The following is a 22,215-nucleotide window of genomic DNA, read 5'->3' as shown; positions in this document are numbered from 1 at the left end:
AAACACACTACTTAATATATATAATGAGTGTAAAAGTACTTTTCACTCTGTCCTCAGAGTGGGACAGCAACATGGCTTCTCTTCTGGTGCTGCTTCATCTTCTCACTCCACAACCAGCTGGAAGAAAGCGTCCCACAAAGATCAGCGTCGGAGAGACAACGGATCATCTGGTAAAATTTCAGAAGGTTTGTCAAAACTTCCAAATACTGTAGATGTTGCTGAGTTTTAGAAACACATTTTTGTAAACACATTTCTCTTGTTTCAGTCATCCCAAAGCCTTGAGGATCATCTCCTGACCACTGAAGGAACCCATCAGCCATATCTTCTTTCCACAGAAACTTCAAAGACCCAGGTTTTCACCTTTTATATTGTCTTGGACAAAAAGCTTCTGTCATGTCAGTCATGTACATCCTTTGGTGCTTTTGATGAGCTGTTCAAGTCACATGTTGTTTTCGGTGTGAAGTATGATGACGCTCTCTCCAGCCTGTACACATTTTTGCAGACAGAGTAAAAGAGCTCAGAGCAAAGCTGTTAAACAAACCATAAGTAGCTTATTTAGCCAAAATGTTGAGATGTTTCCTCTGTAATTCATCTTTTGGTTCAGTGTTGCTTTTGTTCAGGAACCTCAAATGAATTCATGCCATGTATCCAGGTAAAAGTCTCTCTAGTTATTGTGGATTCAGGAGACATCTCATTAAGATACACAGCTCCATTGATAACACAAGTGTGTCTAACCAGATCCCTTTCAACAACGACACAGAGACAGTAAACAATTCTCAGTCTGTAACTGATGAAATACTTCATCTCATTTCCAAAATACTGAAGCAGGTCCTTCAGGTTCTACTCACAACAAAGACATGTGTGCTTCAGTTATAGCCAAGCTTTTGGGGAGTGGTGAACCAAATACTGTAGTTCTTTCTACAACTGAAAATTTAGAGGAATTTGTCAAGCAGGTTATCAAGCAGCTATCACTGGGAATGCCTGTCCTTAAAAACAGTTGAGTCTGCTCCAGTTAAAATGTGTTCAGTTGAAACACTGGATTTTTCTGAAGATATAACAGCATCTCTTCACCTTGATTGTGAAGCCATCGTCTGTGTCACACAGTGGGTGAAATGCTGTGGAGCTGAGTATCGTGTTGGACTCTTTGTGTGCACTGGTACTGATGAAAACATGAACCATTGTTCAGCAAAATAACATCAATCATTTTGCACAAAGTGTTTTTTGTTTTGATTGAGCATGAAACTTGTTTCCATGATCACTTCCATGCTTTCCAAGTGAGTGACACTACACAGAGTGAACTGATTCTAGAAAGGGAGAGATTAAGATATTTCAAATGGTTTGATGCTCAGATGTTATATGGTTGTGATTCATAATGTTATGTTGTATCAGACAGTTGCATAAAATTATTTCTAATCTCAATTTAATGAGTTCTCTCACTGTTTTATACTTGAACTGTAAAGTGAGTAGTCGTCTACCTCAAGTTACACAATGCACCACAGAGAAATGTGTCAGTTTTTTATACATTTGCAGACATTTTATTATGCAGTAATGTGTTGTTTACAGTGTTTTGTACAACTTCACAAATGTTTTTCATTGGCATTATTTGCTGCCTGTGTGCTGTTAAATTTTACAGTTTTAAGACAGCAATTAATTCAAAGTGTCGTGTGTTGAATTTTTAAATGTATTTGCACAAATAAAAGTAAAAAAATCAACAGGATGGTTTTTGGTGGTCATTTTCCCATAAAACTAAATGATATGTGTCAACACTGGAGAAGAGTTTATATCAAAATTCTATATCGCCTTTTGGACTCTTGAGGACTCTTGGGTTTTGTTTGTAGTTTCCTGTTTTTGTTAAAACATGTTACTCTTGTTTTGGTCTCTTGAGTTTTTGCTTTTCCCGTTTTATTTTGAAACCCTAGCCCTTGTGTATCTGTCCTCTGTCTACTTCTCGTCTTTTTCCTGTTTTCCTCTGTGATGAAGACCACGTCACTGCTCACTGGTAGCACATGGTAGGACAGACACTCAGCCCTGTACCCATTCATGGTTCATAACAAATAATTCCCCACTGTTTTCCTGGTGAGTGCACGCACCACATTGGACAAATGTTCATACACCATATACCCAACCTTCACAGTAAAACATAAGAAACACACTACACACCAGCTCTGTTATTCCAAGATGGTTTATTCACTCATGTTTTTACCAGTGCTGCTGCCATCTTGGTCCTCTCCTTCTCTGTGCCTGGGGGCTGAACCAGAGCAGCTGAAGAAGGCTGCCTTATATAGTGGTAGGAGGAACCTGTACAGCTGCTTCACTGCCATACCAGGTCCCACTGAGTGGGAGGGGGGATTTTGGTTTGGCATTAATATAATGGATGATATGATGAAGCAGGTTCATGTATGAGTGAATTATTGAAATGATGATTTGTGTTTTGTTGTGGGTTTAATGTGGGACCTGATTATGAAGATGTGGTGACCAGAGATCTCATTTAATGCATTGATTGTAAATTGGTTGGTCTTGGGAGGAGCTTAGGGTTTATAATGCTCTGACACAGACTGTTAATGTAGCTCATTTTCTTCTTTTACTTGAAAAGTCATTTTGGGAGGTGTAGGGGTGTAATGGGGGCACACAATGCCCCAATGCCCCCACTTGGTGACAGGCTCTCTCAAAGTGACTTTATAACCTCTTCAACCACAATGTTTGGATTCACAGATAAAATTCAGATGCTCTTCTGTGTCCAGCTCAGAGTCTACAATGCAACACACCCCACTGATCTCTTTCCATTATTCATCCAATTCACCTAAACACAAATGAAATAGAGTGAGAATCCTCCAGAGTCACATCAGTTCCCCTGAGGCTCCTTCTCCTCATTCAGTTCTTCAACCCTCCACATTTTTCCATCAACACATGTAAACATGTTTATTGACTGACCGTCTGATCTGATTTGGTTTATTTATTGTTGCTTCTCAGTCTTTAGTGTTGACTGAACAGGAGTCTTCTGCCCTCCAGTGGTCACTGTCAGTAACTACAACACTGCACACAGCACTGACAATGATACTGATGATCAGACTGACATTATTCCACATTTACTGACTTATTTTAGCTCTAATGTTCATCAGTCTGATAATGACTCTCTGTATGTGAACACACATATTATTACACTGCTATAAATACTGATGTCTGACTGATGGACAAATAATCAGAGAGTTTACTGCCCTCCAGTGGTCACACTGACAAGTGTCCAACAGGACTCACACTGATTATTAGGATCAATATGTACCAATCAGTATTGATGACATCAGCAGGAAGATGAGGACTGGTCATAGTTTGAATAATGTTCCATGTATTATTCCATCCATGTTTTCAGCACAAGCAGATACACTGTAAAAAATGTGACAACTAAAAGGATCACTGTAAAACGATAAATAGGAGATGCACTGTTAAAAATTCTAACATTGATTATCAGGAAATACGCTGTAAAAGAATTTAATGGAGGCTGTGCACTGTGTAAAATGGCAACAAAGGTGACACAGGATATATCCTATAAAACATGATGGTCATAGATGAGCTCTGGACTAACTTACAACCAGGGGATACACTGTAAAATATTACATCAATTCAATTCAATTTTATTCATATAGCTCCTTCCACAATCAAAAATAATCTCAAAGTGCTTTACAGAGGCCCAGAGCCTGACTCCAGATGAGCACTTAAGACGACAGTGGCAAGAAAAAACTCCCTTTTAACAGGAAGAAACCTTGAGCAGAACCTGGCTCAGATGGGGAACCCTCCTGCTGATGGCCGGGCTGGGTGAAAGGAGGAAAAGGAGGAAGACAGGACAACTAGGAATGGAGGAGAGGAGGAGAAGGACATGCAGCATATAAAACATGATACAAACAGGGTTGGCAGTGAACAATGTTAGAGGACCAGCATTCAAATTACAGAACAGTTAGTGGATACTGTGTGCTCAGCAGATTACAGTTATGATAGGAAACAGAGCACAGAAGCTAAAAGCTGTCATGACTGGTAATTATTTACATTACATCTGTATAAAATATTAATCCAAGATTTATGTGTTGCAGGGTGGAACCCTTATCTTCATATTTACTGCTTGTTAATTGTTTAGTTTGCTCAGCTGTTCATTTATTTATACCTAAGTAGTGTGGCCCAATATAAATAGTACAGGCGTTGTAATGTTGTAGTTTCACCACAAGAGGGAGTTGGTGGTTTGGAGTAGCTCCTGGTCAGCGGACGTCGACACGTGATTGTGTTGCTCCAATGACGCATAGACAGGAGCGCATCATGACGACGGTTGCTGAAAGTTTACTTTCACTTTCACCGAAGTTTGTGGCGCAGATGATTTTCTCTGTCTGAAGGTAAATGTCAGCACTTCTAATGTTTTACTCGTCAACACTTCCTGTAGTTACCTGAATTATCTGATGTACGGATTTGGATGTTGTAGTGTTTTTTTTTTTTTTTTCCTCTGTTGTGCTGTTTAGTTGTGTAGACACTGAGTTGTCAATCTAAAGTCGAGGTGAGGCAGGGAGAGGTCCGTCATTTTCCGCCATGTTGTGTGGATATTTGCAGTAGAAGCGGTGGAGTCAGAGTAGAAGCAGAGTGAGCTGATGGTCAGTAGCTGAACACGGAGCCTTTGTTAGTCTGTGGCTCCACTTACTGCTGACTGAAGGCAGCTTTTCCTGCCTGAATCAGCCTGTGGAGGAGGCGGACCTGAGCCGCTGCTCTCCCGCAGTCTGAGCCGCTAAATGCGGTCTGAGCTCGGCCGGACAGCGGCTGGAGAACAGCTCTGACTTTCTCTGTCATTAGATGAACTCTACGGGACTGAGCTCAGAGGGACTGACAGGGTTTTTCATGCTCTATGTGATTTTCAGAGAGACAGTTAACACTCCATCCACAGAGTCAGAGGCCTCCTGGTCCTATCAGGACAAACTCTACCTGATGAATAAGATGATAAAGACCCAAATCCATAAATACTCTCACAATAAAGCATCTCAGCGGCTCTGATAGGTGATTATATCTCTGTGGCTGGTCACAGTACAAACAGAAAAACTGTCTGTCAGGACATATTTGCTGTTTTTATTGATGTCCATCTGTGTCTCTGCTGTTTGGTTTGGTTTTGGTTTGTTGTTGCTGCTTCATATAGTTCAGACTTTACTATGAGAAAAGGCAGGGAAGTGCCAGGGGCCCCAACTAAAAGGGCCCCTGGAATAATATTGAGGAGAAATGAACTGAGCCTCAGTTGTTTTGTGTGGAATAATCACCTGCAGCTTGTTTCATCAAGTCATTTTCTACAGAAACACTGCAGACAAACAGATTGTCAGATGGATCTCAGTCCATCTGTGTGTCAGTGAATGGAAATGGTCGTCTCTGAATCGTGAGTGAAAGATATGAAAGAGGAAAGAAGAGCCAATCAGTGGAGGAGCAGCTGATATTTCTACAGGACAAATGATGGAGACATTTAAAAACTTTTATCAGTATGTCCCCTGTCCAACCAGGTGGGAAAAGACACTGGACCTGTGCTATGGGTAGATACAGGGAGCCTATAAATCTCTTCCACAGCTGTGTGCATTTGCTGCCCACATATAAAATTGTTTTAAAGAGGGAGAAGAAAAAGGGGGCAGCCGTGGTGCAGCAAGTTCAGAGTGCGGCTTTGAATTTGGACCGGCCTGAGATCGGAGGGTCGTTGGTGGTGGTGAAGGAGACGCGCCTCCTCTGCCTCTGCGACCATGGCTGTGGTGCCCCTGAGCAAGGCGCCAATCCACCCCAGCTCCCCGGGTGCCTCACTGGGCAGCCCCCTGCCCCAGCGTCTCTAGTGCATGTGCATATGTATACTTGTGTGTGTGTTTCGTTCACTTGGTGCGGGTAAAATGCAGAGAGTCATTTCCCCAGGAGGGATCAATAAAGTCATTAAAATTAAAAAAAAAAAAAAAAAAGATCAGAGACATAAAGGTCTGGACAGATGAGTCGCTGCTCTGCCTCCAGGGATGTTTTAACTGCACAGGCTGGGATGTTTTCACACAGTCCTGTGGGGATGATTTGGACTCATTGGTGGACATAACATGCTCATACATGGTCTTTTGCAGGGACATGATCATTCCCTGCAAAAGACAGGATTACAAATCAACTGGAAAACAAGATGGCGGCAAACAAACTTGGTTCAGGGCAAGCATGAAAACTACTGCAGGCCTTCAGAGCACAGAGCGCAGTACTCGTGTCTTTTTACAATCTAAAAAGCGTCTGGAGTCTAGATGCTCAGCAGACTGTAGCAATGGGGAGAATGTGTGTTATGGTAGAGAATAATGTGTGTTTGTGTGGAAGCTACATGAGATACTCTACAACTCACGACTACTAACGTTACTGTGAGGCCCAATACCTTTGTTGTCTGTTCCTATGATAAACACTGATTATTAAAGTGCAGATGCTGTAGGCTGTTTAGTGTTTTTAATGGTTTAATCACTTGAAACAAGGTTGCTGATAATATTGATAGAGAAGCAGTCCGTGATAATAGTAAGAACTGTGTGTGTGAGAGAGTAAAATTCAGTTTTATTGAAAGGAAGTACGTTGAGGAGATGGCTAGAGAATAGTGTGTGTGTGTGTGTGTGTGTGTGTGTTTGTGTGTGCATTGGTATATATGGTATTGACAGACAATTCACCTGAATACGCACCGGCACTACGCAGACATTAGAGAAGCAGCAGAAAATGACATATTGTTAGATGAAGTGTGTCCTGAAGCTGTCTGTGAGAGTTTCTGTGATAGTTTCTGTGATAGCTTCTGTGATAGTTTCTTTGATAGTTTCTGTGATAGTTTCTTTGATAGTTTCTGTGATAGTTTCTGTGATAGTTTCTGTGATAGTTTCTTGTAGAGAGGAGCAGGATGTTGCTGTTCAAGACTTAAGACATAATGTAACTGTGTCATAAAGCCTATTGAACTGCACAGTGTTCAGGGCTCAATAGTCTCTCCTATTGCTATTGTACTATGTTTTCAGCTATAGTAAAATTAATCATTAGTAATGTAGCAGCTTAGTTTTGAATGACAGGGTCCCTGCTATCACATGTTGTTAAAATATAACATTTACATAATAAAATCAACTACAAGCTTCACACATGCTTTAATAAATTAAGCATGATGAGTTGAGCATACGTCAGCATGTGGCCCCACTTTCTCTCTCTTTTTTTCAAACCCTTATTGCAGATGGACAGACTGAAGTCTTCAGTGAAGTCTCTGCAATTTATGAGAGCAAGCGAAGCCCTCAGACAGCACGCTGAACAACTCTGCTTTTAACACCACAGTCTGGTGCTGCTCAACTGGGACTACTAATTGATCTGAGAGTCACATTTCTGTGCAAATTTTAATTAACTTTGTTTTATTACTTTATAAAACTTCAGGAAGCTATTTATTTATTTATTTAACTTTTCAGTTAACTTTATAAGAGATGCTGCCTCCTGTTCTCTCAGTCTTGCATGTGACTCTTGATCAGACTTGTGTGTCCTGATTCTTTGTGTCTGAGCTCACAGTGTGTTTTACTGGTTTCCTTCTCAGACTGAAGTCCAGAAGATGAGTGTTTGTGTGGAGGAAGAAGAGGACAGAGCAGAGTCTCCAGGATCCATCTGTCTGTCTATGAAGAGTGACTGGTCCAAAGAGAATCCTCCAGACTTCAGTAATGAACCTGGACCCTCAGACACAAAGTAAGAGAACTGCTACAAACCTGTGAACCTCCAAACTTTGGGCTATAACAGTGTTTAGTGTGTTGAGGTCCTTCAGTTGTCGTCTCTGCCTGTAACAGATGCTGTTGTGTCGACAGAAAATCAGTTCTTCCTGGTTCTTCTGGCTCTTCTGCTGAGGCTGCTTGTTTCTTTGGAAATGATCTGACTAAAGAACATTTTTACTTTCACTGATTTTCCATATTTTTCTTATTACCAATAAACCAATAAATGTGCAGAGTCAAACCCACACAGAATGTGTATCACAGCCTGATAGATCTGATTCCTCTGAGCCAGGAAATGTTTGTGTTTTCAGAGGTCAGGACCACAGACTGAGAGCAGAGTCTCCAGGATCCAGCTGTCCGCCTATGAAGAGAGCAAGGTACAAAGGCTTTAATCCTCCAGGCTTCAGTAATGAACCTGGACCCTCAGACACAAAGTAAAAGACTGTGTCTAGTGTAAACTGACCTGAGGATGATTCAGTTCTCAGACATTTTTGAAGGAAACAGGGAGACACCAGGGGCCAGATCCATAAAACTCTGTGTCCACACGGAGACAGAGATGTGCACACGCACTCTTTTCACCAGATTTATAAAGCAGAGCTTTCTCATGTTACTGTTTCATCAGTCTCAGTCAGTGTGAGAGTTGGTGTATGAACACGAGCCTGATTGCCACTTCCAGAGTCTGTAGACCTGTCAATGAAAAGAAGGACAAAGAAGAAACACAGTGTCTCCATGTTGGAGGTTCCACTTTAATGATTTACATGTCTGTGCCTTTAACAGCTTCTAGACATTGTGAACCAAATCTGGATATTTGTTCACAACAATCAACAAAACATTTACTCTCAGCTCAGGTTGTGCTGCTAAAATCATTTGTTGTCAGGTGTCTGGGATTTAATGACAGTTGGAAAGGAGCAGAATGTCCTCACACTGGATTGTAGCTCCCAAAAAAGTTTGATCAGACTGAAAAAGGAAACTCTTTGACCCTACAGGGTCTTCATGAGTTAAATGTCCAACATGACAACGAGCTGATAGGACTCAATACATCACCAAGATAAAATACATTATCAGAGCCTGAAAGAATCCCAACAATCTCACAGTAATCCACCCAAAATATCCAAGAGTATCTCAGTAAGTTCAAAGATCCAGAACAAGAGCTGGACTGCAGACAGTCAGTCAGAGCAGCACTGTACAAAGTAAGACTGTACATCTGTCTGCTCGTGTCATCATCTCTGAAAACAGGACCTGTGATTTAATACACAGTCATTTGTTCTATCATACACTTTTGGCATTTAAGATGATTAGAAATACCACAAAATGAAAAAGCTTTTCTTTGCTTGTCTTTAGTTTTTATGCAGCTGATGAAAGATATGAGCAGATTCTCAGATTCTCTTTCTTTAGTCTGACATTATTTCTTCTGTGTCAGCAGATTTTCAGCAGATAGTGGTCTGCAGGAGGTTTTAGATGAACATAAGATCAGTCTGAGGAGGAGATGTGAACGTGTGACTGAAGGAACTGATGGAACAGGAAGTGAAACCCTCCTCAACAGGATCTACACTGAGCTCTACATCACAGAGGGACAGAGTGAAGAGGTTAATACCCAACATGAGGTGAGGCAGCTGGAGACAGCTTCCAAGATGGAGACCCTCCATGACACTCCAATCAAGTGCCACGACATCTTTAAAGCCTTACCTGACCAACGCATCAGAGTCGTTCTGACGAACGGCGTCGCTGGCGTTGGAAAAACCTTCTCAGTGCAGAAGTTCACTCTGGACTGGGCAGAGGGCTCTGAAAACCAAGACGTCAGTCTGCTGGTTCTGCTTTCGTTCAGGGAGCTGAACCTGATCAAAGATGAGCAGTACAGTCTTCTCATGTTGCTCCACGTTTTCCATCCAACATTAAAGAAGGTCACAGCAGAGAAGCTCGCTGTCTGTAAAGTGTTGTTCATCTTTGACGGCCTGGATGAAAGCAGACTTTCACTGGATTTCAGCAACTGGGAGGTCGTGTCTGATGTCTCACAGAAGTCACCTGTCAACGTGCTGCTGACAAACCTCATCCAGGGGAATCTACTTCCCTCTGCTCTGGTCTGGATAACTTCCCGACCTGCGGCAGCCAATCAGATCCCTCCTGAATGTGTTGACAGGGTAACAGAAATACAAGGCTTCACTGACGCCCAGAAGGAGGAGTACTTCAGGAGGAGATCCAGTGATGAAAAGCTGTCCAGAAGAATCATCTCACACATCAAGACATCCAGGAGCCTCCACATCATGTGTCAGATCCCAGTCTTCTGCTGGATCTCTGCTACAGTTCTGGAGCACATGTTGACCACAGAGCAGAGAGGAGAGCTGCCCAAGACTCAGACTGACCTGTACTCACACTTCCTGCTGGTTCAGACAAAGAGGAAGAAGCACAAGTATGATGAGGAACATGAGACGAATCCACAGGAGCTGACGAAGGCTGACAGGGAAGTTCTTCTGAAGCTGGGGAGGCTGGCGTTTGAACATCTGGAGAAAGGAAACATCATGTTCTACCAAGAAGACCTGGAGCAGTGTGGTCTTGATGTCACAGAGGCCTTGGTTTACTCAGGAGTTTGTACAGAGATCTTTAAAAGAGAGAGTGTGATCTTCCAGAAAACGGTCTACTGCTTTGTTCATCTGAGCATTCAGGAGTTTCTGGCTGCAGTCTACATGTTCCACTGTTACACAGAGAGGAAGACAAGAGAGTTGAAGATTTTCCTGGGAAAAGACTACAAACACCGGTATTCACAACCTTTTAGCTGGAACACGGCGTATTTTGGAAATAACAATAGCAGCTACTCATCATTCGATGTCCTCCTGAGGGATTCCATGGAGAAATCCCTCCAAAGTAAAAATGGCCACCTGGACCTGTTTGTTCGCTTCCTTCATGGCCTGTCTCTGGAGTCCAACCAGAGACTCTTAGGAGGCCTTCTGGGTCAGACAGAGAACAGACCAGAAATCATCCAGAGAGCCATCAACAACCTGAAGGAGATGAACAGAAATGATATCTCTCCTGACAGAAGCATCAACATCTTCCACTGTCTAATGGAGATGAATGACCGCTCAGTACATCAGGAGATCCAAGAGTTCCTGAAGTCAGAGAACAGATCAGAGAACAGACTCTCTGAGATCCACTGTTCAGCTCTGGCCTACGTTCTGCAGATGTCAGAGGAGGTTCTGGATGAGTTGGACCTGAAGAAGTACAACACATCACAAGAGGGACGACGGAGACTGATCCCAGCTGTGGGGAATTGCAGAAAGGCTGTGTAAGTCCAGACATGATCTTTAACATTATCAGTCAGTGTAGATTAGTAGTTTAGTTTTTTCAGATATACACAGTATGAAATTATTCTCATTATTCTCATAATAGTTTTATAATCTTTAGGTCAGCTGTGTGTTTTTCTGGAGATGATTTAAATGTTGTGTTTGTCAAATGTAGATTTTTCAGTTGGTTGTGATTATTGCTGTTAAGTTTTTCTGTTTATTAGTAACTGTTACATTTTACATTAATTTGTTCATTTATTCATGTTATATTGAGTCTTTTTGTTTTCACAAATTCACTTTTCAGATGATTAAACTCTACTTGAAACATAATTATGAATATTATCTTCCATTTCTGCCAATAGATCCCCCTAAATCCTCCACACTGCTCCTTTAAAGTCTTTCCATATTTTCTGTTAAATTAGTCAGAACCAGGTGTTTTCTCTCCTGGTGTAGAGGAGAGTAGAATCAGGAAACACCTTCAGCTTCATTCAGCTACAGCTGAACTCATGAAGTCATTTCTTACAGTGTAGTTGTGTTAGGAGGAGACCATTTCACAGTCAGTGTGGACCACAGGAAGGACGACTGCCACCAAAGACTCTTTAAATCAATGTGTGACATCTGACTGTTGGTTGAAGTCAAGAAATGTGAATTTGTCCATTAATGTTGTTTAATGACACAAAGTTCAGGAAGAAGAAGGTCATGTAAAAACTTCAATGATGAAGAGGATTTGAGTCCAACATGTCTGATTTGATCTTTATCTTCTAATTCCAGACTTGACTGAGCTCAGCACCATGTTATGAATCTGTGTTGACATGAATAGTTGTATGAATGTTGTGGTGACATTTGGATGATGTGTGTAGAAGGCTGACATTATGATGATCCACAATAAGAGAAGGACAAAGTCCCTCTACTCATGTTAGTGAAAGCTCATTGATTAGGACATATCTGATTGGATTAGAAATGATTTTAATCCACATGATTTATTCTTTATTCAGATTGAGTTCCTGCAGGTTGTCAGAGATCAGCTGTGCTTCTCTGGCCTCAGCTCTGAAGTCCAACCCCTCCCATCTGAGAGACCTGGACTTGAGCTACAACTGGGACCTGCAGGATTCAGGAGTGAAGCTGCTGTGTGGTTTTCTGCAGAGTCCAGACTGTGGACTGGAGACTCTGAGGTCAGACTCCATTGTTTACTTGTGTGCTGAGATGAATATGATGTGAAAGTTGTGCTGACAGTAAAGTGCAGACATCACACTGATATTATACTGATCCACACTGAGGATCTTCATGGTAAAGTCTGTTTTCTTCTTCTGTGGTTTAGTCCACTGACTGTGGCAGAGCAATGTGGAGCTACAGATTTCAAAGCTTCATTTAACAAGAAAAAAGCTTCACTCTTTAAATCACATCCAAGTTTTTTCCACACTCACATCAACAAATATATATTCAGTATTTTCTTCTTCCAACACAACTAGAAAGTGATGAGACTAAAGTCAAAGTGACTCAGATATTGAGAACAAACTCAGCATGTTTGTTAAATGTCGTCACCGTTACATGAAGTGAAAATCTTTTCCATTTTGTCTCAATCATTTGTTGACTTTCCTCCAAACTTCAGCCTGACATGTTTGTTCTCTGTCAAAACTTTAGGATCTTTAGTAGAATCTGAAACAAATGTCAACAACATGAGTTTGTATAGATGGAGCCACTGGTGGAGCTGGAAGAGTTTAAGAGCTGAAGTCACTATGTCTTTATTGAAGCAGCAGCATGTTGTCATTAATATTAATGAGAGCTGTGTTTGACTTTTAGTATCTGACTGTTTTTAAGCTGCATCCTGTTGGTTCAGGTGTTTGGAGTTTCCATTTTCCAAACTTGTACATTCTCAACCTTCTTCAGCTCTGAACAGATGATGAAACACTCAACGCTTTCAAGCAGGAACTTTGTCTCCTAAACTCACATCTTTTATTCTTTATTCAGGTTGAGTCGCTGCAGTTTGTCAGAGATCAGCTGTGCTTCTCTGGCCTCAGCTCTGAAGTCCAACCCCTCCCATCTGAGAGATCTGGAGCTGAGAGGAAACAACCTGCAGGATTCAGGAGTGAAGGATCTGTCTGATCTTGTGAAGAGTCCAGACTGTGGACTGCAGACTCTGAGGTCAGTAGAGGGTTGGAGTCAGTCCATGCTGCTTTCAGCTGTATTGTACTAAACACAGTTCGTATCAAAGCAAAGATCCAGTGTCTCCTGTAAACCTCCAACCTTCTCAGTGGCTGCTTTCCTCATTGAAGCTGTGAGAGGACAACGGGGACAGGCCTCAGGATGCGACAGAAAGACAGAGACGCAGAGGACAGTCAGCCAATCACAGCAGCCACAAGCTAATTGTGATCTGTTGTTGTTGTTGTTGTTGTTGTGTTCATGTCAACAGGAAATAAAGCTGGATCACAGCTGACAGCCTCACAGGATGTGTAGAGACAGTTGTCCTCATTGGTCCAACTGTCCTACCATCACATCTAATCTGAGACTGTTTGTTGTCTCATTTCAACAGTAAAGAATTGATGAGTTTGATCTTTGTCACAGCTCTGAGATCAGTCTGACTGCAGCCTGCAAATCACTGGCTCTGATTTCAGAGAAGCATCATGACATTTTGTCAGCATGTGGTCTGATACAGAGCAGAACCTCTGCTGAAGTCCAGTGATCACATCTGTATATCTGTCCATCTGTCAGATACTTTCAGTGACAGCCTCCATGTTTATTTGTCAGCTGATATTTCAGAAGCAGATCAGATGTTCATCAACACACAGAGACTCTTTCTTTAAATGGAACATGAGTTGACATGTAACAGCAGTGAATCCATCACTAAACTGTTTGTGCAGTAATGAAGCTTCATGACTCAGCAGTTTATTTCCACTGTGGACTTGAGTGAAATGTTCAGAGTAAACAGACTTGATGCTAAAAGTCTCTGCAGGTGTGTGAGCTTCCAGCTCAGTGTCTTCACTCCAATACGTTAACATGAGAGCTGAGAGGAAGCTGCTACACTACACAGCTGCTCCACTTCTGCTCTGAACAGGACTGAAGTCCCTGCTGCTCTTTATACTGGATGTGCTGCATCAGTGACTGACAGCTGATGAAGTGAGTCTCTGTAAACACTGATTTATCACCTCTGTTGTCTGTCTTCTTCTCTCAACAGATGGTGACCATGATCTTTCTAAAGGAGAGAGTGAAGAGGACGGTGTGTGTGTGTGAGAGAGGACGAGCTGTGTCCTGATGATCCAGAGAGGTTGAAGCAGCAGCAGCTTGTGTGTAGAGAGGCTCTGATTGGTCCATGTTACTGGGAGGTAGAGTGGAGAGGAGAGCTTCATCCAGCAGTGACTGACAGAGGAACCAGAAGAAGTGGAGAAGACTCTCAGTGCTGCAGTCTGAACTGCTCTGAGTCCACCATCATCCCTGTGTGTTCCTCTGGATCTGAAAGAGAATCATCAGTGTATCTGGACTGCTCTGCTGCTGCTCTGTCCTTCTACACAGTCTCTGCAGACACACTGAGACTCCTCCACCTCCTCCACCCTCCGCCTGGACTCTGTCTTTTTTTATTCATTGACAGATGCTGAACCCAAAGTGATAAATCAGATTAATCAGCTCCATCATGTGGTGTGATGGAGAATTGCAGCTAATTTCTTAGTGCAGAGCCTGACAAGACATATATTATTCACCATACGTCTTATTCTACTTATTCCACTTCCTCTGTACAGATTCCAGCTTCTTGCAACTTTGAGAAAAAACAGGCAAACTACATCAAAAAGTACAGTTTGACAGCCTGATTGCTGTTGTATATACGTTGTAATTTATGTGAAATATACATTTCACATAAAAACATGGTTGAAATAAGTCACAATATTTTTCTTTACCTTTACCAAGAGTTTACAAGACTACCTTTTTACCTTTTTATGAAATCACAGTGTTATATTTTTTCTTTTTCTTTTTTTCACTGTCTCAGATTTTATAATGGGTGTGTATTGTATGAAATGTTCAGAGCTGCAGTGACTGACATCACCCACACTCTGTCTGACATCTATTAAAATTTTCCCTAAAAGCTTCTTTCAACTTCTTCATTCTCACAGTTACCAACTTTCAGGGACAAATTATATATGACAATGTATAGAAAGTTGTCCTCTCTCACCCAGTGTTACTCTCATTGTCACATGACCCACAGTTTTTAAGTAAATCCCCTCCATACTGACCAAACCTCCCATAGACTGCCATGTTAAAGTGAGCTCTGAACTCTGAGTGTCTTTACTGAAGCCTTGTGATGTTCATGGTGAAAATAAAAAAATGATAGGAATTAAATTTTTCCAACTATCAGGACATTTTTGATGACGTTCTGTCCTACTGCTGGGGAGCCCACTACCCTGCACTGCTGACTGCAGCAGACTTTACAAGGTCTAGAAAAGACTTTGAAGCTCCCCTGTGCCCCACTACTGCAGACAGCGCCCTAGTAGGGTGAGAGCTGCAAAGTCTATGTTCACCGCCACGGTCTGCAGTAAGTGAACCTTCCATTGTGTCTGTGGTCCTTTTAAACTCATCGTTTTTGGAAAAAAAGGTATTTAAATCTTTATCTGTAACAACTTTTCTTTTTAAAGGGTCATTTTAATCTTTCTATAGGATTATAAATAAGAAGATTTTTAAAGATTTTAAACACATAATACCCGTGCCCCATGGAGCACTCATACAGAGTGCTGCGTCTCTTCACCTAACCTAACCTCATCATCCCCCAAATCTATCTCAATCTATCACACTCATATGTGTAAAAAATAAAAAGGGTTTGTTGTGTTTTATTATGTGTATAATATAAAGAGCTTAGATGAAGCTCCATACTTTCAATATCTGTCTTATGGGGAATCTAAATATACATACTGTTCATTTTTGTTTGCTTTATGTCACTTTTGTTTTTGCACATTGTGTAAAAGTGTATGTACCTGTGTGTCCTACAGTGTGTGTGTCTGTCTCCTGGAGAAGGGGGCTGGAGCAGGAAGAGACAGTCTTTTAACTTCACATCCTGGATTCCTGGCTGTTGTAGACTTTTACATTAAAAGACATCATGAATCTCTGAGTTTCCCTTGTGTGCGTGTGTTTGAATACAACATGTATATAATCCTAAACCTGAGGGCAGTAGACACCAGACATGAACTGCATCATGTTAAAATCAGAGCAAAGCAGCAACAATTACAAAAAGACAGAAAGTCAAACATGTGAGAGCACGACTGAATGTGGAGGAAGAGACAGAGATGATGGTTCTACTTCAGTCCAGCTGCTGAAAACTGTTTCCACTGCAGTTCTACTCCAAGGTGAAAAAATGCAGAGTATTACCTGACACTTCTAACAGACAGGAGCTGAAAACTTCACACAGAAAATACAAGTGTCTCTGAATAACAAAGAGAGGAACGAGAGGAAGAGAAAGTGGGTGGACAAAGGGAAAAGAAGGAGCTGAGAGAGAGCAATGGAGGAGAGAAACTTTAAAGTCCAACAGTGATTCATCATAGTTTGTGAAAACTACCTGATACTTGTCCTGAGTGTTCAGTCAGTGAAAGAAACCATGAAAACAAAGCTGATTCTTCATTTTACATTTATCATGAATGACTAAGGGACTTTTTTTTTGGGTCACTTGATTATTCATCTGAGAAAAGCAGTAAGTTCTTTGAGTTACTGAGTCACTGCAGTGTGTTCAAAACAACTATACTTATAGAAATGAAGGCGCTGATCACACAGTCTAAAACATAAGCTTCAGAAAAAAATGAATACATTTCATATGCTGAAGGAAATGTTAGGTTTGTGTCATGTCCGACAGTCGACAATCAACCAAATACCCAACAAATCTAAGTCATTTATCTTTGTAGCTCTGCACACATCCTTCTTCAAACACTGTGGTTTATGACACAGCCAGTTAAGTCTGGACTTCAAACCAGTTCAAACACAGTCATGCAGCATGTAGATGCAGAATGTAAATCATTTTCTCAAACAGCTGCACCAGCACTGAGGAATAAACATCAATGATAATTCATCATGATTTATGAAGTTTAATGTTTCTGTTGTTTTACTGTTTGAAAGAGGAGAAACAATGTTTGTATATTTGAAGACTAAAATCAGCTGTGAAGAACATTTTCCTTTGTTTTCTTCTTTTCAGAGGTTTTTGAAAATCAGATAAAATGAATCAGTGGATGTATCAGAATGTGGAGAGAATCTTTATCGACTACAAACTTGTGACTTTTGGAAATTTCCCAAAGCAAAACTCTGTTCATGTGAATCAAACCAGTAAATGTCTGGTTTCAGCTAATTTAACCTTTGGGCTGATGAATGAACGACTACCTGATGCATAATCAGACTCATCACTACATTATTCACTGCACAAGCAGCTGCACACTGGTTCACACCTGAGAGAATAACGTCTGTCACTGTTCAGTTAGAAGAGCAAAGAAGAAGCAGGTGGTAGAAGAAAAACTGATGAGAGGAGGAAACGGAGGAGGGTGAGAAAAAGATGAATAATTACTGAACCTGCAACATCAACAGACGCCTGTCAGTGCCAAAGAAATGATTCTTATCAAGAAAGGCAGAGATTAAAGCAACTAGCCTCATCTTCATGTTCCAGATGCTCACACAGTTTTTGAAAAGTAAAATAAACCAGATGAAAATAAATCATTCATGATTTGACTCAAGATGAAGAAAACATATCTCTTTACCTGGATGCATGAAATAAAAGTAATAAATCAGTGAAGGTTCAGAATGGTTTCAGTTTAATATCACAGATCTTATTTAAAGCTCTGTTACTCTGTCACAGCAGACAGCAGGACAATGACAGTGAGAAGACTAAAGGAGACATGGAGCTTTGTCCTGGTTTGAAGGACAGAAGACGGAGGACAGTCTGTGTGTGGCTGCTCTGTCTGGGGAGTCTGGTGGAGAAGAGACTGAGGTCCAAACTCTGACAGGACACAAGAGAGCAGCTCCAGCCCTCTGACAGAAGACAGGCTGGGAGGGAGGACAGCTGTCCAGCTGTGGATCAGCTACTGGACACTGACGGGACACACACCATCGCTCTGGTTGTCCCATAGAACAAACCCTGACTTCACATCAGGTGAGGATGTGTCCTTCATTTAAACTGAGGACTAAAGGAAAAGTATAAGCTTCATTTGTTCAGAAGCTGTTTCCAGTTATTGGAATTTTAAAATAAATAAAATCTCAGTTTGATCAAAAACAAAACAGATTCTATAAATTCCCTTGACAGAAGTAAAAACCAATCTCATTTCTATTATCAGCTGATGAAATGTTCATTTTCTCCACCATCAGGTGGAGACATGAAGGATGAAAACAGCTCTGCTCCAATGAAGGAAGCAGAACTAGAAACAGGCAGAGACACCTGCTGTACTGATTTCATCAACACTAACACAGAAACACAGAGATGGAGTGAACTTTCATTCATGCATCTTAGTTTAATCTTTAAAGTTTATTCTGGACCATGGAAAATAAAAGCCCCAGAAAAAGCTAGTACTCCTGACATCAGGAATGAATTTTAAAATGACTCATGAGCTGATTTAAAAATCTCAAATGTTTTGATGTGCATTTAAAAATATAAAGTATGAGGGAAAGCTGTGTTTTTATTCAGTGTATTGAAAACTCACCACTTCAAGCTTCTCCTTCCTCCACCTGTTTCTCTCCCTCCTTTCATCTGTCTCTATGTAGACTCACTCCTTCCTGTACTGTCTCTCTGCATCTCCTTCATTTCACGTTCAGCTTTACTTTTCATGTCAGTATCATCCACATAAAGAGACTATAGAAATGGGTCATTTAGCAAAGACCAGGGGCGGGCTGGCCATCGGGAAGTTCGGGAGGTTTCCCGAACGGCCGGTCCGTTCCCGGCCGGTGGTTGAAACATTTTTTTTACCCCACAAAATGCAGCGTCAGTGTACCGCAGCAGCCTGTCCTCACAGCCGCAGGTGGCACAGAGAGGAACGTAACGTTAGACTGGCACCGCTGGACTGGGTCAAACTAATATTTGACATATTAAGGGGGGATACGAGCTGCCCCTCTTAATTTGAGCTGATCCCTGTTTCTACTGAAATGTGATTGGCTCAGCCGCTCAGCCAGTCATCAAACTGTCAAAAGAAAACAAGAAAGACGAGCGGGGTAAATTAAGAAAGAAGCCAGAAATATGGAGCTGAAATCAGGGCTAAAAAGAAAACACAGCTAGTGCAGGATGCAGCCAAATGCGCTAAATTGACGGAGCTTTTCCGTGTTGGAGGGACTAAAGCCAGCGCAGCTTCAGTCAGCCAGCCAGGCCAGTGAAGCCACAGAACTGATCAGCATGGCCATAGCAGGTTAGCAAGCACTGCCTACATGTTCCTATCATCCCAGACTTGATGTGTTTAGGACACACAGAACATTAAAGGTAGCCTATCAGCAATGATACACCATACATGAATAAATCATTATTCTGCTTTATCCATTAAAAATAAAATCCATAGTGGCTGACCAAAAGAAACACACAAATTTCTTTATTGTAAAAGAAAACATATTTCAGGAGAGAGTCTGTATTCAGTTAAGTTAAAAAGATCATATTTGAATATATAGGCTATATATCCTGTATTCCCACTTTGTACATTAATATATGGCCATGTTGTGGTGTAGTTTCAGTAGTACAAAAGTACTAGTATATGGATACAACAAGCCATTTGTACCAGCTTGAGAAAAATACATTAAAGTGAGTAACACTGTGAATTCTTTGCAAAAGGGCTACAGGTTTTAATTTTTAAATAAACATAGTGTTTGTGTATGCATAGCATGTGTGAGCATATATAGCTTACTTTAGTACACTCTACTGACTGTATTTCATGTATATCATTAGATTGTTTTCATATTGCAAATAAAGTATTCATGTTAAAATCACAGTTCCACTTGTGTCCGTCGGGCGATTGGATAAAAGGCCTCTCCAAACCAAACTCCCGGGCTGAATTTCAACCCCAGCCCGCCCCTGGCAAAGACGCACACATCAAAGATAAAACACAAACTTTCTACATGCTCCTAAAGTCAGAAACACACTCAAACAGCAAAATTCTCTTGTTGTTTCTCAGGCAAACACATGCACACCCTCCTACAGACTGTCCACACTGCTGCTCTCTGTGTCTGTGAGATCACTCGTCACCACCTTGTTCCTCCAAATATAACAGTGATAATATTTGTGTCTGTGAAAGGACACATATACACACACTGTTACACATTCTCCACCTGCTTTGTAGTTGTGTGAGGAGTGTGTGAAGTGTGGAGGTGAGCGTTGGTTCCACTCAGCTGCCTGTCACTGACTCTTCAGAGCAAAGTGTTGGAGGTTAAAAATCTATTTACTGAAGCTGGAGCTTTTAACAGGCCACATTATGACAGAGTGTGAACCGTACAACAGACGAGGATGAGAGTCAACAATCTGAGAAAGCAGTGAGTTCTCAGCCTGACGCTTCAAACCTCTCTGGGCTCATCACATCAACAGGCTCAGAGATGAGGCTTGTTTGTTTTCTACTAATTCTGTCCTTCTAAAAAAAGTTCTACTGTGAGTTTTTAGTGAAAAGATTTATTATGAACTGATGGAAACACAAAGACACATCACAGTCATTTCTACCAGCAGCTGCAGACAGACGTCATCAGAAGGACTCTTCACTTCACTCTGACAGAGACGTGCAGCCCAGTTCAGCCTCTGAACAACAAACCAGTGCAACACTGCTGGGATGGAAGTCGACTCATCGCAAAATAGTAAAAGTAGTAGAGATGACAGTCACCCACTTTGCACCTGCACCAAAACAGTGAACACAGCACAAACAATAAAGCAAGCATACACAGCAACAACAAGTGTTAAAATGTGTAGGAGGTTGCTGTTGTTTTTAGAGTCACAGACGTTAGAGTAAAAAAAAAAATTGATTGGGATTGGTGTGTGTTTGTGCCAGGGAGCTGTAATTCATGTTCCTGCTTTACATCAGGTTATGTTAAATTAAAATGCTGAGCTGTGTTTTTCTTTTCTTCTTTTCAGCACATATACACACAAACTGTCCTACACAATAAATGAGATACTCTTTCTCTCTGGTCTCTCTTTCTCTGTACCTTTCTGCAGGTATCTCTGGCTCCGGAGCTGCATGTTCTCTGTCTGTGGTCCTGGCTCCACCCACCTGCTGCTGTTTATTGTTTACAATGATCCATTTCTAACACATTACTATGTTTAATTTTCCATTCTGCTACAGATAAATATTGGATTAATATTCTATGCAGACTGTAATGTAAATAATTACCAGTCATGACAGCTTTTTGCTTCTGTGCTCTGTTTCCTATCATAACTGTAATCTGCTGAGCACACAGTATCCACTAACTGTTCTGTAATCTGAATGCTGACTCTCTAACATTGTCCATTGCCAACCCTGTTTGTATTATGTTGCATGTCTTTCTCCCCCTCTCCTCCATTCCTAGCTGTCCTATCTTCCTCCTTTTCCTCCTTTTCCTCCTTTCACCCAGCCCGGCCATCAGCAGGGGGGTCCCCCATCTGAGCCAGGTTCTGCTCAAGGTTTCTTCCTGTTAAAAGGGAGTTTTCCTTGCCACTGTCGCCTTAAGTGCTTGCTCTGGGGTCAGACTCTGGGTCTCTGTAAAGCGCTTTGAGACAATTTTGATTGTGGAAGGCGCTATATAAATAAAATTGATTTGAATTGAATTTAATTGAAATGAATACTGCTTTAAAGAGGAAGTGGATGTCTCTTCATAAAGAGGTGAAGTACTTCACACACTCTTTAGGTCCAGCTGTCCTAAGAGCATGCCAGTTAGCATCTCGCTAACAGAGGCTGTGTTAAAGCAATCCACAGCTAAACAGTCATCTCACACAGAAGAGAAGTGACTGAGCAGTGGTGTTACTCCTGACACTGTACAGAGGAAAGCCCTATATGGCTGAATTGGCTCGATGTGGCTGAGCATCATGCAGATTGCAGTGAGCTGAGTTGACAGGATGAGTGGCTGAGCCAATAATGTCTGTTCAGAGAACAAAGCCTGTGTGAAACAGTAATGGATACAGTATTTTAAGTGTTGATCTCTGCCCCATCAGTCTCATAATACAAGCTAAGTATAATAACTTAGAGGTCCTTGGCAGCATTACAATTAGGTGAAATCATAGAATTAAAAAAGAAAAATATGCTGAATTGCTACAGTCTGAAAATTATGGACCAGAC

At 41.4% G+C, this 22,215-nt stretch overlaps 1 long non-coding RNA gene across 1 annotated transcript; it reads left to right on the top strand.

Annotated features, from left to right (window-relative positions):
- The first annotated feature begins 7,681 nt into the window (after positions 1 to 7,681).
- Positions 7,682 to 9,186, top strand: LOC121189274. The gene is made up of 3 exons (XR_005894864.1): positions 7,682 to 7,704; positions 8,036 to 8,101; positions 9,148 to 9,186. It is a non-coding gene; the product is annotated as an uncharacterized LOC121189274 (long non-coding RNA).
- The last annotated feature ends 13,029 nt before the right edge of the window (positions 9,187 to 22,215 follow it).

The sequence above is a fragment of the Toxotes jaculatrix genome, chromosome 11, assembly GCF_017976425.1.
Source record: "Toxotes jaculatrix isolate fToxJac2 chromosome 11, fToxJac2.pri, whole genome shotgun sequence".
In the NCBI taxonomy this organism is placed as follows: domain Eukaryota; kingdom Metazoa; phylum Chordata; class Actinopteri; family Toxotidae; genus Toxotes; species Toxotes jaculatrix.
This window is presented reverse-complemented; position numbering and strand designations above follow the sequence as displayed.